We start from the raw sequence: 17,304 nt of genomic DNA, 5'->3' as shown, positions 1-17,304 counted from the left end.
GAAAAACAACAAGTGGAGCAAATACAGGCACTGAAGAGGAATCATTTCAATCCACCCAGACTCTGAATTACACTCATGGACATTTCTTTCACCATCAACCATACAGGGAGCTGGCAAACAAAAAATGGCCCAAACCAGATTATGTGAAACTTGTGATGTTTTCTCTTGACTTAAAACTTTACCAACACTTACTATTTATTTCTGCAGGCTTACAATTCTCTACAGCACTTCCTAAACTTCTTGACCTCATGGTCAGAGGTCAGCACAATTTTCTTCCTAGACCACCAAGTACTCGTATCTGTAATTGCCCTTTTTGTGTTTGATGCTTAGGTGGGCTATTTCCTCCAACTATGGACATGCAGAACACCACTGCTCCGTGAGCCAGAGCATTTCAAAATGCAATCCTGTGTTAAACACAACACTTTTTATCCATCCTGCAAAAACAAGAGTAGAAATGCTGCAAATTCTTGCTTGTATCTTCCGGCAAATATTCCTTTAGTGTTACTGGAGGACATTTGTTATTTTACCTAAAAATGAGACTGAGATTGCAATCAAGCCTACTGAAACTATAAACTCTGTATGCTTAAAGAAATACAGTAGCTGCAAGGGTGCCATGAGAAAGCTGAGGGTGTGGCAGTCAACAAATCTGTAGTACCAGAGCAGTGTCAACACTGGCACTGAGAACATGCAGCATCCCAAAGCTGCAGGGGGAAGGAGAGGGAATCCCAAAGCTGCAGGGGGAAGGAGAGGCAATCCCAAAGCTGCAGGGGGAAGGAGAGGCAATCCCAAAGCTGCAGGGAGAAGGAGAGGCAGTCCCAAAGCTGCAGGGAGGAAAGGCAAGGAGATGCTGCTGGCCCAGCACCATCAGGACTAGGGACTGGACAAGGAGGGCAGAAGCAGAGCTGAAGGACAGGTCTGTGCCTGAGCAAGTACAAGAACGGTCTGCAAAGCCAAAGGCCTTTGATGTGGCTCCCAGGAATAAGAGCAGAGGTGGCAGAAGCACAGCTCCCAAGGGGCGACTGCAGACAGGCTGCTTGGCTAAACCAGATCCCATCCATCACACCATGCTGAGAAGCTGTTGCACAAACTACTCCCTCTCCTCGTCCTTCTCTTTGTAAACATTTGGGAATGGCTTTGAGACAAGTCAGGACTTTCTGCCCAATCAGTTCTTGGCAGAGCAGGGAGGTTTTTTTGTTCAAGGACTGCACCACCCAGCTCTCTGCTTCCAAACTCGGAGCAGTCGCTGGGGCTCCCCCCACGAGCATTTCCTACCAGTTCAGCAACAAAACAAAACTCACAGGTATCTTTTGACAGATAAAACATCTCCAGCAATTTTTATTTATTCATGCCACTCTGGGCATTTATGCTGCTAGCCTAGGACATAACATTTACAGTGGAAAACGAGGGACATGTTTCTAAAGCTCAGAACTATCCTGAAAGTCTTGCAGGATTTTATGTAAATGTTTTCAGGCTGGATTTGAATGGCTTTTTCTCCTCCACAGGTTCAATTAATAAGTACAGGATAGTGAGGTATAGTAAAGGATAATTATATTCTCCCCTATATTGTTCAGAATTTGGGGAGTCACAGTATTTCACCAGAGATGTAAGGTGCTTTTCAGAACACAGTTTTACCTCTACGCAGCCCAAGCTGGTAGCACTCTGAGTCCTGGTAGCACTCTCTGGTAAAAAAGTTAATGCACCAGCCACATAAACTCGGGAGAACTAAGAGTAAAACTCCCCTGGTATTTTCAAAGATGAAACATTGCGTGTTGCAGGAGAGACATGGAATCAGCTCTGTTTGAAAAGGAGTTCATTACTTGGGATGTTGCTCTTTCTGGATGGAATTCAGTCCTGACAGGCTAAGCATCATGTGGAGACTGTTCTCCTGGCATTTCTATACTCATCTCCATCTGGTGTGCTTGGAAGAAGAGCCAGAAGAATGCAGTGAGTGATCCCTCTTCTTTCCAGAAGGCCCCCCAGGCAGCAGATAATGCCAATGGCAGGAATGCTCTGCAGGAAAGGGATGACATGAGTCCTGGACTCAAACAGCTCTCAGAAGAGCAGACTCCTCCTCTGACACCGAACGAGCCGTGGGTAAATGTTCATCAGCAAAGAAGACCTACAAAGCCTCTGCAAGAACTAAGTCTTGAGCTACCTAAGGCTCAGCAGGTTTTCATTTCTGTACCAGAGAAACACGATTTGCTTGTCTGTTTTTAAAACTCTGAACACAGGCTTTTCTGCTGTCAGGGGGATGGTAACGTCTGGCAGAGGGAAGCTGAGGACAGGACATCTCTGAAGTCAGGCTCTTCAGAGCCTCTCTGCCAACACAATAATGTGCAGGAATTCAGGAGCAAGATGGTTGCCATGCACATGCTGCCAAAGGAACAGGAAACTGAGAGAGATGTGAAATGTTTGGGCCATTATTTCCTTGCTGTTTATTTCTGAGGCTTTCCTGCTGCATGTTGGGGTCACCAGCTGGGCAGTGCTACTGCAGAAGTGGAGCCTTTTCTAAGAATTCCAGCTTTTGGGAAAGAAACACATGGCCTGGGAGGACTCTGCAGGGCAAGCACTATCTGCTGGCAGCCTGAAGCAGCCACTGGCAACCAGAACCTAAACTTCTTGCCTAATGTGAGGACACAAGCTGAGCACTACAGGGAACCCGATTCCAAACCTGCACAAGCAGGAGTCAGGAATAATTCTCAGGAGATGTGTTAAATTGTTCAAGAATAAGTCTCATAATGTGACATTTGTATAAGCCTTGGCAATTAATTTCCTTGCTGAGTGGGAGGAGGATTAGCAGAGAGAGAAAAAAAAGACAGTAGTTAAGGTATTGAATCTTCTGTGTTGTCAAAAACTTAAATAAGAGTAATTCTGTTGACAATTATACATCTTTACACAGTCAACACACATTTCTGGGTGGTTCTGCCTGATTTTTACCATCCATAGCTTTATTGTATACTTGTTATTTCTCTCCTGAAGCTGATCAGTCATATGGACATTTTTTAAAATAACCTCGATAAAAACACCTTTTTTTTTCCATAATAAAAGATTAAAAAGCTGTGGCTTTACCCACCTATTATAAGCACCTCAGCAAAAGCTCTCTGGCTTCCAACCAAGCAAAATGTATCCTACCCCCCATCTTCCAGAAACCCTCATCCTTCTCTAGAACTGTAAATTGATAAAAACTCTGGAATAATATTAAGCTTTCTTGACATCATATTCCAAGGCCATGGTAAGGTCTTCTTTGACTTCTCTCTCTCTCTCTTCTAGGCTTTCTGTCTACTTACATTCCTTAATCATATTCTTATGCTTTGATGAACTTATCTTGATGGTCTGAAAGCCCCAGTATCCTCAAGATAGACCAAAACATGTTATTTCTTGATACCCTCCCCAGGCAAGCAGCCCAGGTGATGGGCTGTGTACCAGAGGCTGTCTGGTTTAGCTAAGCAGCAGCAATAGCTGAAATAATTAAAATAAATCTGCCTTTGAAGCAAGCTGAGTCAATAAATGGTAACTCACCCAATCCAATAATTACATGCTTCCTTCTGTGAAACTTGGAATAATAGGGTATATTTCCAAGACACTGTATTTAAGCAAATCAACAAAACAAAAAAAGAGAGTGCATGTTTATGTAGGTGCACACACAGAATATAAATATATTATTGACTATTTTTTGGTCCAAATAGCAGCACTTTTTGAGAAGCTGCAAAAATTTAATGCAGATGTGTCTACATTAAAATTTCTGACATTTTTCTAGAAGGCCACACATAAAGCATAAATCACACTTAACAGTGCTTAGGCATTTTTACTTTGCTTACATTGTGAGTTTAATCAAACAAATGCTATCAGCCTCTTACATCATAAATCAGCCATTTTAAGGGGTAATGGGGGCTTAAAGTAGGCTGAGTGAATGAATTTCTAGTTAGCTCATGCTTCTCTGCATACTAAGGCTTGAATGTACTCCAAATGTGTGCAAAAAAAAAAAAAATATCAAAAGGGGATATATTTTTACTGTGTAGATATCTGGTAGTAATGAATTCTTATTTATAACAGCACTAGATATGCAATCCTCTCTGCTTTACAGTGCAAGAACACCCTGAAAAGTTCCTTTATTCAGAGAGAGGATAAAGTGAGCCAGTTGTGGAAGCTGCCACAAAGGCTCCAACAACACCTCCAACCCATCTGACAAAGGTGAAGAGCTCAGAGGTTTCAGTCCAAGCTCTTCTCGTTCTAAAAGGCTGTGCTAGGAGTTACAACAGTGAGTAGAGCACCCACAGGTCCCAGCTAATATTAGAGCAGGCACAACCTCTCCCTCCCCTCATTATACATTAAATCTTTGTCCCAGCTCAGGGAACCCATCATGAGCTCTGCTGTGGGGTTTCTGCTGTGGGGTTTCTGCTGTGCTATACTTTCCCCTTAGTTTCAGGCTTCAAGCCATGTCTAAAGGGAGCAACACTTTAACTTCTACAAAGTACCTTTCGGTAGAGATGCAATGCAGAGAAACAAGAAAAAGACCAAAATAATTTATTTGCACTGTATGTATGAAGTTCACCTCTGTGAACCACCTCAGGATTTCCTCTCTTGTTCTATTTTAGCAGAGACCAAACAGGTTAACTTTACTACAGTTAAATGTGTGCAAACTTGCCATTACTACATGAAATCCTCCTTCACCTGAACACACGTGCAGAACAGCACAAAAAAGAGCTGACTGCCCTGCTGAGTCTGCCTGCATGCCCCTGTGATACAGTGATGCTCACAGCTCCCATCACAGGGGAGAGGCAGCCTGCAAGAGAAGCACAGAAGCTGCAAGATGGGAAGAGAAGAAGGGTGCTGGGACAAGATTTTTGTAAGGACTATATATGGCCACTTCATTGTAATGCCTCTAAAATATATATATATAGCCGTGGCTGTGGATATAAGCCCACTCATGAAAATGTTACATAAAATGACTCTTGAGAGGCTGCTAAAAGCAGCAACTTCCCTGAAAAACAAACAAACTGACTCACTTCCACATGGCATGTCTCTGTTAAAACAGAGATGCTGCTGTGCCATGGATAAACAGTGTGGGTTCCAGAGCCAGCTGCAGACCCAGTCCTGGAGCTGAACTGTGGGGTCCTCACCTCCTGCCCAGGGAATCTGTGACCAGGGAGCCTTTACTAGTGACTTCTGAGAAGAAGGATTTATCACCCAGTGCTGGATGTCTTCCTTAAAAACTATTCTTGAAACAGAAAAAAAAAAAAAAACAAGAAAAAAAGAAAAAGGAAAAAAAATTCCACGTACCCTACTATTATCGTTATGTCTTAAGCTGTGTTATCCTGTCAAGACATGCCAGACCTCATGGCATGGAAGCAATTGTAGGGCACGAGTCCATGACATAGTAATCCAGTAAGAGCATCTGGATGCATAGCCTGCAGCCACAAGGATTTATTTGTCCATGGTATTCTTACTTCTTCGTGACCATATTCAGTGCCTGCCAGAGTGTGCAGCAGCACTGAAGTCACTGAAATTACTCCACTAGAACATATCACTTGGAACTGCTTTAAAGATTATTTCATGCTTGCACAACACTTTGAATTTCTAAGTAATATAATTGCTTTAATATTTTTCTTTTTCCTGAGGGATTCCATCGTTACAGCGAATTTCCATAGAACTATTGCTGGGATTGCCTGGCAGACTGGTTTCTCCTGTCTATTGAGCAGAGCAGCAAGTGGGGAGTAGGCAAATAACCAGTGGATGCTGTCTGGGATAACAGTCCTGAGTAAGCCACAAAGGACCCCATGAATAATGTTGCAGTAATTTCTGATCATGGAAGTGCCTCCAACAATAGCTGCAGGGAAGCAGAAGGCACGTTCCCTCCGCCAGCTCCAGGGAATAATTGCAGGGGTTTTGTTGCCACTTCAGCAGAGCCAACAGAGGTTACCTTCCCTCAGGAAGCAGGAAAGCTGCAAATTACCCAAAGTGTGTTTGGTTGTGTGCACCCAGCAATGCAAGTCAGGAAATCAATAATGCACAGAAGGCAGTGCTCAGAGATGAACAATGAAACAGATTATGTGCAAGCTAAACAGGAGGGATGCTCCCTGCAGGGAAGGAGCCTCAGGACCAGAGCAGGCAGCTGTCTGGGCAGGCTGAGGGACAGAAAAGTGACAGTGGGGAAACACTGCATTTTCATTTCTGGGAACACAGGCTCACAGGGAGGGGCAAAAAAAAAAAAAAATCCATCTACAGTAAAAAGCCCCCCCAAAAGGCAGTCTTGCTATGTGTACTCTGAGGGCAAACCTTCAGTTTGTTCTGCCAGAAGGCACTGGATGATGAACCCCTGTGACAAAACCCCAGAGGTCCCAGCTGGGGAAGGGGTGTGGAGGAGGAGATGCCTCCTGTCTCCTGGCACACGGAGCAGCCTCTGCTCTGCTCCTCTCCCTCTGCACAGCCCGCTGGCCCAGCACCCTGTCACCCTGGTGGTATTCCTTCAGAATGGTAATTTCCTTCAGAAAGGAAATATGATAAAAACAGGCAGAGAAATCAGGTCACTCCCTTCTTGGTTCCCCAACCTTACCCAGGAGCCCTTAATTTCCAGCTATTTCTGTGAGACCGTGAGTATATTTTATTATGATGATTTTATCACTAAACCAACATCATTTATAATTTTACAGACCACAATAACTCCAAAGCACAGCAGCTGCTGAACATATGCCTGAAATTTACCCAAACTGTGAAGGATTTCCATTCCCTTCTGCTTCCTGAGCTAATCTGAAGTGACAGTGAATACATCTAATGCTTTAAAAGCATTACTTTAAAACTTTGCTGTCAAGATGCTCGAAAATATTAAACAAAGGTGACTTCTTTTGCTCAAGCCTGTACTTAGTGAGTCTGAACCGCCAGGCTGTTCAGTACCCATCCCCTGAAAAGTCTGGCTTCTCCTAAGTGTCTTAAAATTGAGTTAATAAAAACCTTGAAGGCAAGCAATTATTTCCCAAAGCTCCTTAACATGGCAATGGGATCATATTGCAAATCCAGTTCTGGAGGGCCAAATTTTGAAACATCATCTCTCAGACACCCCACTCATTCCAGAAAAATCAATTTTATTCTGCATACTTTGCCTCTGCTCATCCCCAGCTCTCCTCCGGGAGGGGAGCACCCTTAAGCAGCCTGTGATGAGCTGCCTCAGGCCCGTGATCCTCACCCCATCCTTCAGCTGAAGGTGCAGCTTTTTCCTAGGGGTGGAGAGACCCGATTTGTTTCCAGCCTGGTGTTCTGGCAGCTCCAGCTGATGGCACAGATGCCCCAAGCTGCCGCCGTTCCGAAGGGAATGGCACGAAGGGCTGGGAGGGAGCACAGAGCTCCTGCGGGATGTGACAAGTGGCTTTGGGGTGAAATCTGCTCCGTCCCGGACTGCGGGTGCCGGGACAGCCACCAAGGAGCCCAAAGCACAGGAGGTCCCTGCCCGCGGGTCTTGGGGCGGTGAGGTTCTCCATCTCTTGGCCAGCGGGGGAATGACAGGGATTATTCCCGGGGCAGGGAGCTGCCGTGCCAGCGCTGCTCCTCAGCACATCCCGGGATCTGGGACCTCAAGAGTTGGGGCGATGTGAGCTCCGCACCTCCCAGGGCTGCGCAGCTGCACCGCGACATCTGGATAGGGGACACGGGTGGCACCTTTGGGTGGCACCTTTGGGTGGCACCTTTGGGTGGCCAGCTCCTGCTGGCAGCCTGGCAAAATGCCTTCCCTATCGTTACCAGAGCCCCGTGAGTACCTCAGTTAACTCATGCAGCAAATACATTGAATTAATTCATTAATTAATCAGTGAATGGCTACCAGGCTACCAGTGCAGAACGACCCTTCTACCTCTGTAGAATGCAAGGGCCACACTTCCCCCACATCTCCGTGACTGTGCCATGAGAATTGCATTAGGATTTCTCTGTGTGCCTTAGCATGATTTAAGAGAAGTGATTTCATTATCAATCATTACTATTTTGTTATCACATTTGGGAAAAAAAACCCCAACCAAACAGCAACAAATAGAATCCAATCACACACACACACACACACACAAAAAAAAAAAAAAAAAAAAAAAGGGCAAAACTTACGATTATTCTCATATTAGAAGTATTGTGAGGGTCCTGGCACAAAATGAAACCTAACTGACTTTGACTAATATTAATCAGAAATCACATTGTTATGTAAAGAGACAATGGAAAGATGAACAGGGAGATGGTTTTTACAGCACAGTCTGTGACCCAGAGAGGCTTCAAACTGCAAATCCAGAAGTCTCTGAGCCACAGCCAGGAGCAGACACCCTCCTGCTCAGCATGGGACATCTCCCACCTTTGGGGACCTTTTGCTTCTTGGACCACTACGTGGAAGAGTCCTACCAGCTGACTGATGGCAAGAAATCTGTCTCCAAAGACAAAGCCTGGCACAGAAATAATTGGTTATTTCACAAACTTACAGTTGGTCTTTGTTTAATAAACTCAGTCAGAGTAAACTGAGAACACGATGGAATGGCCTAACTCTGTGATGTGTTTAATACCCTGGTGGCAAGGTCCTTCTCAGCCCCCAAAGGAGCTTTCCTGGCTGAACAGCAGGTTTCAGAAATGGAGTTACATATAAAACATACAAAAAAAAAAACCCCAAAAAACCCAAAAACAAACAAACAAACAAACAAAACAAAACAAAAAAAACACCAAAACCAAACACACATTTCTGTTTTCTGCACGTGCAAGGAAATGATTCAAATAAGAACATGAATAAAGATGTGTAACAGAACTGCTCAAATACACAATTATCAATATGTGTAACTCTTGCTAAACAGGAACATTAGTGTTGGGTGCCAAAAGAGTGCCCAGCAAAGTTTCTGAACAATTAGTTACCAACAGCAGTGAACTCTGCCTTGATACCATGCTCACTTATTTAAATTGAGATCTGCTCAATGCTTTAAAAAAACCCCAACATTAACATTGACAAGCACGGGTTGCTACTGTAATACTATGGACTTACTTTATACAGCTCATTCTGAAAAGGACTCTGTGGAGGATCAAGATAAAATATGGCTTTGGTTTGGACAGATTGGACCAATACTCAGAAAGTTTTGGGTATGGTTTGAAGTTTAGCCACAAACTGCTACTTTCATTGGAAAAAAAAAGAAACTCAGTGTTTGTTTGTATCTACTTTTTTGTGTTCGGTTTTTTTTCCTAAGTAAAGGTGGCTACAATTCCCCACTTCTCAAAAAAGAAACAGTTTCTCAAGTTCTAAATCATTCTGGCAATAAAGAATACAAGAAAATCAAACAAACTGAGGTTATGCAGCTTTATAATCACCTTGGGGGCTGTGCAGAAATCTGTAGGAGCCTGATGGGGAAAATAACAGGCAGCACATCACCTGGGGGAGACAGCAAGGGGGCTGGGATTGCCCTGGGCTGGCAGCAAGAGGAGACCTGGCAAGATCCCCTCCTGCTCAAGTCCTGCTGTCTTCCCAGAAAATCTGTTATGCTGTGGTGAGCCCCAAACACTGACAAAACAGGGAAAACAGAAGCAAAGGCTGGGAAAGAGGATGCAGAAACCAGTGGGGTTTTGACTCGAGTGTGCTGCTGGTTTGGGGTAAAGGAGAGAGAGAGGAACAAGGGAGAGGAAGGAAATATATAGGAGAAAAATCCAGAAACAGGATTACAGGAGACATTTGGAGAAGTGCATTGAGACTGACCACCATCAGGGTCTGAGAGAAGCCACAATTTACAGACCAGCTGCTGCCTTCCCCTCAAGCACAGAGCAGCACTTCCTTACCTTGAAAAAGTAATGTCTGGACTGGGCCATTAATCACTGCTAGAGCCATTAATCACTTGTACAGAGCTTTCTTATCTCTAATAATCTTCTTCCTGGAAGGACTCATGCAAACCTAGCTGTGCATACAGCTACCTAGTGATGAAGCCAAACATTCAGCCCTGGACATGAATTAACTTCCTGGACAGAGATGGAATTGTCAAAGGCACACGTAAAGCTCTGCTGCTTTGTTAACCCACAGTGCTGCTGGCTTTTAATTAGCTTTAGGTTGTGCTCCTCTGGGAGGAATCCGAGGCAGGAAGTAAAACAGAAAGCTGCTGAAAGACAGAACTTTGGAATCTGGCACCTCATTTTAGGTCTAGGGAAAAATAAGTCTGTTTAAACAAAGCTTTTTCTGACACAGGAAAATTGAGTATTGTTGGTACTGAAAAATAAACCAAGCAAGCTCATACACACCCATCAGCCCAAAACAAAGATTACTTTTATTATAGAGCAGCGTCCACAAGTGGGCAGATTCTATTTCTGCAACAGCTACTCATAACTGGGTAGCTGAACAGTGTTACCCTCAGCCAGGTTCCCCCATACACAGAGAGACCAAACAGGCTTTTATTAGCTATCCCTGCAGCACGGGATCAGAGGGCCTGGTGGTTTGATGGTGTGGTGATTAAACACTGCAAGTTTCCAAGTGTTTTCTTTTTTTCCCTGCATGGGTACCTGTTCAATAGTAAGACTGAAGTTATGCCTGAAGTAAGGAGGTTTGTTAGAAACTGCCTTTCTCACCTCAAGAGCAGAAGAAATTCTCCTGTAGTCTTTCTCACTCATTTTTTAATATGACTTGAGTAACAAGGGTGTGACAGGCCAGGTGCTGGTATTGCTACACCCACATGGACACAGTCACCTGAGCCTCACGGTGTTCACAGAGGGATAAACTCCTCTTCAGGAGCACCTCTGTGTCAAGGGGAGCAAACCAGATGCCTTCCAGGGAATTATGTTTCCTCCTTAGAGGTTGAAAGACAAGGGCATTTTGCATCAGTAAAACACAAAGAAGCTTTTCCTTTCTCTTAGGTTTGGTCATTATGAAAATTTTCAGCCCAAGAGGCAGGTGGCTGCTGGATTTAAAATGGATGACAATGCTGGAAATTCTTGCAAGCATTAGTTGCAGCTTTGGTTCTATGTTCTGTGGGTAAGAAGTGGAGTTGGAATACAGCAGATGGCTCTTGAGGAGGAGTTAACCCAAACCAGGCAAACCAACAGCATAGCAAAGATCTCAAGGACATACTTGGCATATATTTAAACCAGTATTGCTGCCCAAAAATAACTTCTTTCCAATTTTGAGCAACTTCTCCAGCTGTTTTCCTCCATCACTGCACCACTTTCTGCTTCCTGCATTGCAAACCTTTGAATACACAGATAATCTGAACAACCTGCACAGGGGAACCACAGCCCTGGTGAAATTTTACCCAGAAAAAAAAACAGAAAAAAAAGTATCTCTGCTCAGGAGCTCCCACAGTGTCTGCAGGTATTACAGAACTCATCAACAGAAGTAACACAATTCATTAAGAAGAGATACCCCCCCTAACAAGATCCAAACATCACAGCCAGATATTGTGATGCCATCAAGAGCAGCTTTTACCCCATCTTTAAGGTGATGCAGCACTGGGGATGTTGGCCTGTGAGCCTCAGTTTGCATTAGTGCTCACAGCTTTAAAAACAGAGCTTTTAGGACAGATGTAGCAAAGCAAAACCAGGAATAGAATGCAGAAAAATGATCTCCAGTATAGTTTTGGAGGTTTCACTTCTATAAATAAGGTCAAATTAAAACATAAATAAAGTTTGATTTAAATGAAAATAAAGAAGCTGGGCTGGTTTAGAAAGAAAACATGACAGAAGCACATGTTTAATTTATAATGGCCAGCCACTGAGCAAAAATTGGAAAGAATTATTGCAGAAATAGCATACCAAACACTAGAGCATTTGGCTTATGTTCCAGTTCCCATCATCACTTTAAGAGACAGCTAATATTTTCCGTTTTCCTCTGTTTAATCAGATCAGTAAATATATCTGCATTCCACTTGCCATAAACTACATTATTCGTGAATAAAAGTGTATGCAAAAATGTCATAACAATTAAAAAAAAATTTCTTTAATCTTTAGGAACATTTAGTGGCTGTTTTGCTCTAAGATGGTCTATATAATAAACTTAAAATCTTCATAATGTCACTGCAGGAAACAGATTTCTGGAAAACAACAAAAATAGTCTCAGCAATTTTTCTTGCTACACAGCCTGGTGCAGGCTCCACAAACAGCCCTTCCTAGCACCACCAGGCCTGATACCTGGGCCAGGTGTTAATTTCTTGGGTTATATCAGCACTCTGCACTGCTGCAAAACTATTCTTGGAAGCTGCTATGCCCGGGGCATTTGAGAGGTGGAGGTTAACTGCTCCTCTTAGATTGTGCCCTAAAAATCCCATCTGCCAACACTCAGAGCAGTATGGGGGTCAGGAAGGGGGGCACCCAAAGGATTTGGCCAGAGCCCTGCCAGGAGTCAGCAGCCCCAAGGTTTGGGGGTGACACCCATCCCAGAGGGTTACCATGCTGTAAAGTCTGAGTTCTCATTAAGCACCATTTTGAAACACTTTCCTGGGTGGGGGACTCTCTGTGCACCAGTGTACACGGAGGCTGAAGCACCATCAGGATGAGCCCACTGGTGCTGTTTGCTCCTGGACACCTTCTGCCACCAGGATGGTTGCCAAGGTTGCCACAGGAGTGCAGATACAGGGCAGGTGTGTCTGTGTGTGCAGCAGCAACACCATAGCAGGCCTGAGGCAGGATGACCTGATCAACAACTAACCCAGAACACAAACACACTATCAAACCCCCTCAGTCTCCAGGTTTTAAGTCAGGTGAAGTATTAATCAGGTACAGCAGCATCCAGGATCACATACTAAGGTTTATGAAAACTCATGGAATTGAAACTTACAGGTGGAGCTTGTCACATTCGTTTGATGAGTTCCCAGAAGAGTCTTGAGATGTTTACATTTATTTTGATGCAGCCTGAAAAAAAAAATACAGTGAAAAGGATTGCAAACAGACACAGGGTGGTGGAGCAGAATTGCACTACTGTCAACCTTAAACTTAACTGCTTTATTTGTCACTTAATTAATAAGCAAAACTATTGGTCTCAAGTGCTGACAATATCATGGTCGAGCATCCTTCAACTCTCCAATCCTGCCTTAAAAGGATTCAGGATCCAGGAGTCCAGTCTGACCTTTTAGAAAGGCCCAAAGTTTTAAAAAACTGTACCTTTTACAAAGTTTTCTCTGTAACACTGCACAGTCCTAGTGATTAGGACAGGATAACATAATCCTGTCACTAGGAACACCACCAGAGGGGGGTCCCACTGCCCACACTATCTCCTTGCTGCAGGCAGTTGTTTCCCCACGCCACAGCCTGGGCAGGGAGCAGGGACCCCCGGAGCAGCCCTGGGGGTGACAATCTGATGGCAGCAGCCATTGCCCTGGTCCCCACTGGTCCCCTGTGAGTTTGTGTCAGTCGTTACCAGAGCTGCGAGCTGTGGAGCCATGAAGAGAGGCAGAATGGCACTTGACCTTTTTTGATGGGGATGGGGCCTGGGGCTGCCTCCTCTTCCTCTCACCACGCTGGGCAGCCACCTCTCCCCAGCCTTTGAGTGACACGGCCCCAAACATGGCGTGATCCACCTCACACCACGAGTGCTGCACTACCCAAAGGGAATGTGCTGCTGTGGAAGCACTCCTGGCATCTCCCCTGGTGACAGGACAGCCACCAGCACCATCCCGTGACAGGACAGCCACCAGCACCACCTCACCTGGTGACAGGACAGCCACCAGCACCATCCCGTGACAGGACAGCCACCAGCACCACCTCACCTGGTGACAGGACAGCCACCAGCACCATCCCGTGACAGGACAGCCACCAGCACCACCTCACCTGGTGACAGGACAGCCACCAGCACCATCCCGTGACAGGACAGTCACCAGCACCATCTCCTGTGACAGGACAGCCACCAGCACCATCCCATGACAGGACAGCCACCAGCACCATCTCCTCTGGGTGTGGACAGGGCCGAAGGGGCAGAGCCGGGGGTGCTGTGCAGCCTGTGGTGAGGAGGGGGCAGAGGGGGTCTCGTTGTCCCGGAGAATGATCCCTTTTGTTCTCCATTACCTCGAACAACATTTCCCCCTCACCATTCAGCTTCCCCCCCTCCGGGTCCCGTCCCTGCTCCCTCCGGAGCCCCTCTGTGTGAACTGCCGCCGGTCCCGCCCCGCCGGGGGGACTCTCCTCAGGGCTGCACCTTTCCCAGCCCCTCAGGGGGAGCGGGTCCTGCTCACGGCCCGTCCCGGTCCTCACCCGGGGCAGGGGTTCCGGCCGGTACTCCCCTCTGTGTGCCGGGTGCCGTGCCTGGTCAGGACGGGGACAGGCACAGGCACCGGGACAGGTCCGGGGCCCGAGCGGCCCCTCCCCTCCTCCTGCGCGGCTGGGCCGGCCCGGACGAGTGGGGGAACCCGTTTGTCCGGTCTGACGGCGGCTGCCGCGGGGACTCCGGGCGGGAGCGGGGCGGTCGCTGGCAGGAGAGGGCCCTGAGAGAGCGAGCGGCGGGACCCGCGCCCACAGGTGCTGCCGGCGGGCGGGCTGGGGCCGCGCTGCTCCCCTCGGCTGCACCCCCGGCGGTGGCCGAGCCCGGAGAGACGGGTGCCGGGCCGGGAAGCGCAGGCGGGGAGGGACGGGGAGACGGCGGAACCGGGAGCGGGGCGGGCCCGGGCTGCCCCATCGCCCCCCGGAGCGCTCGGTGGCGGTCAGGGCCGGGGCTCCGGGGCACGGCCCCGCCAGAAACCGACCCCGCTGCCACAGGAGGGGTGAGCGCCGGCACCGGGGCCGACCCGAAAGCATTTTCTTTGTCAAAATATCCCCCGGGAGCCGCCGTGGTTCGGCCGGGAGGTGCCGAAGCCGAAACGTCTGGATCGGGAGCTGGCGGGGACTCGGGGTGTGAAGGCGGCTGCGAGGGCTCTGCCGCGGGCTGAGGACGGGCGGGGCTGAGCCCCGGGCGAGCTCTTCTTCCATTGGGCTGGGGAGGTCCAGGAGCGCAATGAACATTTAAACAATTAAATATTCATTCACAAGAGAGCGGCCTCGGCGGGGACCGTGAGGCGGCCGCTGGGAGGGAGGGAGGAAGGGGAAAAGGGAGGGAGGAAGGACGGACCCGTCTGCCAGGTGAGGCCTTTGCACCTTCCCTGCCCGGCCCGGGTGCGGGCCCGGGGGTGCGGGCCCGCAGTGTCTGTCTGCCGGTGGGTCCCGCACAGCTGAGGGGTTCTCGTCACCCGTGGGGACAGCAGGTTTCGATGGGAACCCTGCAGTGATTTGAGTCTCTCTCTGCCACCCGCAAAGATGTGCCTCAGCTGATCGTCAGACTTGCCACCGAAGCTCCTCAGGCTGGACCCCCGGGTGAAAGGGAGGATAAAGCTTTGCTAGGAGGTAAGGCACAGGGTAACAAGTGCTCTGGCAGATACCGCTGGTTGCCGACCTGTTTTTGTGGCCCTGGGCTAGGTGCTGTGCTTCTGTGCTTGCTTTTCTTCCTCTGCCCCCCTGCCCTGTGTCTATAAACGAGGAAAATATCCCCCATGGCTGTGGGGTGATCACTCATCAGTCAGTGTGTGTGCAGCCTGTAGGGCAGTAGGAGGTGTCCATACTAAAGAACTGTGAAAACTCTGCAGCAGAAAAATATCAGTAAAGTTACTTGTGTGGTTGGGCACCCACTTGGGGGATGAAAAGCGTTTTGTGACCCCACAAATGTCAGCAACTCAGTTGTGTTCCCTACTGCTTTGTGTCTATAGCTTACACAGCATCCCTTCTCTTAGAGTCTGGAGGGAACTGCATTAAATAGAGCAGCTAATGAAGCATTTCTCCACTGGCTTGAATGTCAGCAGAAACGTTTTGAAACTGAAGAAGTCATACAGTACAGGGAGCTGCTGGCAGTAAATAGTTTCTGGTAATGAGTAACAGTGTGGTGGCTTTTATCTGGTGTGTGTGGTGGAGGGTCTGAAGAGAACCTGAGAGTGCCCTGGGTGAGTTGGTGGGACCAACAGCCAGCCTGGTTCTTGAACAGTTCCTACCCCTGTAGCTGCTGCCAGAGTTCTGGGGTTTAACTCCCTGCAGAAGTGGCTCAGATTGGCTCACAATTTTCTGTGTGGTTCTGTTTCTTTATTTGTCTTCTTTTCAAAGTCTGATTCAGGTGTCAAGTGGTATTTGGTCATTTTGTGTTCTTTCTTGTCAGCTTCTACACTGCTGTTACTGTTGTTCACATTAGAGCACATCTTTCACAGACCTGTATTTGTTAAATTGTAGGTATCATGCAGATTATTTTTGGTCACTTCTAAACAGTTGTCTTAATTTAATTTTCCCTTGTGAGACAGACTGGGAATGGTCTGGTCCCTTGATCTGCAGTTTATGATGATGAATTCAAAAAACCACTTGGTCTCTTTGCATTCAAGTTTCAAGCTATTTAAATGAGCTAAAACTTATTTTCTGTGATCTTTTTTTGTTGTGGCCTTTATTTTGGTGGCATAGGTAATGCTGTTGGGTCTGAGTGTAATGTGCTACCTGCATTGAAATATGGGGAGCTGTTTGATTGTTTTTGTTTAATTATAAGGGGGGTTAATGTTATCCTTGGCTGTTTCCTTTATCTGGCCCCTGTTAAATGAGATGCTTTGTGTAGATGTAATTGAACGCAGGATATTAGCCAGGAGCTTCTGAAACCTAACCCCAGCTCCATCTGTGACTTACCTCATGGCCTAGGGCAAATCACTTAACCTCTCTGTGTTTCTGCACTTGTCAGGGGTGAAGAACATGCCTCTTATTCTATCTGTCTGAGTCTGAAGGTGCATGAGCTCTCATCCCTGCTTTGGAGATGCTGTGCTCTGTGAGAGGGCACTGCTGGTGCACTGTTCCTTTTTGGGAAGCTTATAAAATTATTCTCAGTAGTGTCAGCAGTGTGTTTAGTTTCTGCCTGAGAGGAGGAAGAAGAGATGGGGGGGACTGGGTTTGAAGAACTAACCAGAAATCTCTCTTTTTGCTAAGCAAGGAAAATTAAGATAACTATCACCTAAAAGAAATCTTCTGTTGTTATTGCACATGGTCTCATAGGGTAGAAATCAGCCAAGAAATGTTTTCTGACATTGTTTCTTTACAGATGGAGCCTAATTTAAAGTTGGACACAGGGGACCCTTGAGCTGCAGCACACACCTGTGGAGCCTCTTGGGTCAGTCACAAGCTGCATTGGAGAAAGGTCAGTTAAGGAAAGTCTCTCTAGATGCTGACAGACAAAAGGTGTATTACTGTGTAATCTCCAGCCTTGTTGGCAGGAAGTAACCTCTACTTTTTTTACAGTTAAAGATATCTGCTGGTTCTGATGGGGGAAGGTAATATCTAGCAAGAAAAACTATTTAGAAGTTCCAAAAACCTTCCATCCCAAACAATGCAGTTTATGTATGCACAAAA

At 46.8% G+C, this 17,304-nt stretch overlaps 1 protein-coding gene and 1 long non-coding RNA gene across 2 annotated transcripts in view; one reads left to right on the top strand and one right to left on the bottom strand.

Annotated features, from left to right (window-relative positions):
- Positions 1-249: 249 nt before the first annotated feature.
- LOC139789256 (uncharacterized) lies at positions 250-12,795 on the bottom strand. The gene is made up of 3 exons (XR_011723093.1): positions 12,752-12,795; positions 3,520-3,583; positions 250-527 (listed from the first exon to the last, which is right to left on the bottom strand). It is a non-coding gene; the product is annotated as an uncharacterized lncRNA (long non-coding RNA).
- A 2,289-nt stretch (positions 12,796-15,084) lies between these two features.
- ATP8B1 (ATPase phospholipid transporting 8B1) overlaps positions 15,085-17,304 on the top strand; it is a 31,838-nt gene continuing 29,618 nt past the window's right edge. Inside the window, exons 1-2 of the mRNA XM_071729710.1 lie at positions 15,085-15,282; positions 16,997-17,092. The gene's annotated coding sequence lies outside the window, so the exon portion shown is untranslated. The remainder of the gene's footprint in view (positions 15,283-16,996; positions 17,093-17,304) is intronic.

The sequence above is a fragment of the Heliangelus exortis genome, chromosome W (genome assembly GCF_036169615.1).
Source record: "Heliangelus exortis chromosome W, bHelExo1.hap1, whole genome shotgun sequence".
Lineage (NCBI taxonomy): Eukaryota > Metazoa > Chordata > Aves > Apodiformes > Trochilidae > Heliangelus > Heliangelus exortis.
Note: the sequence above shows the minus strand (reverse complement) of the source record. Positions and strands in the feature narration are given on the sequence as shown.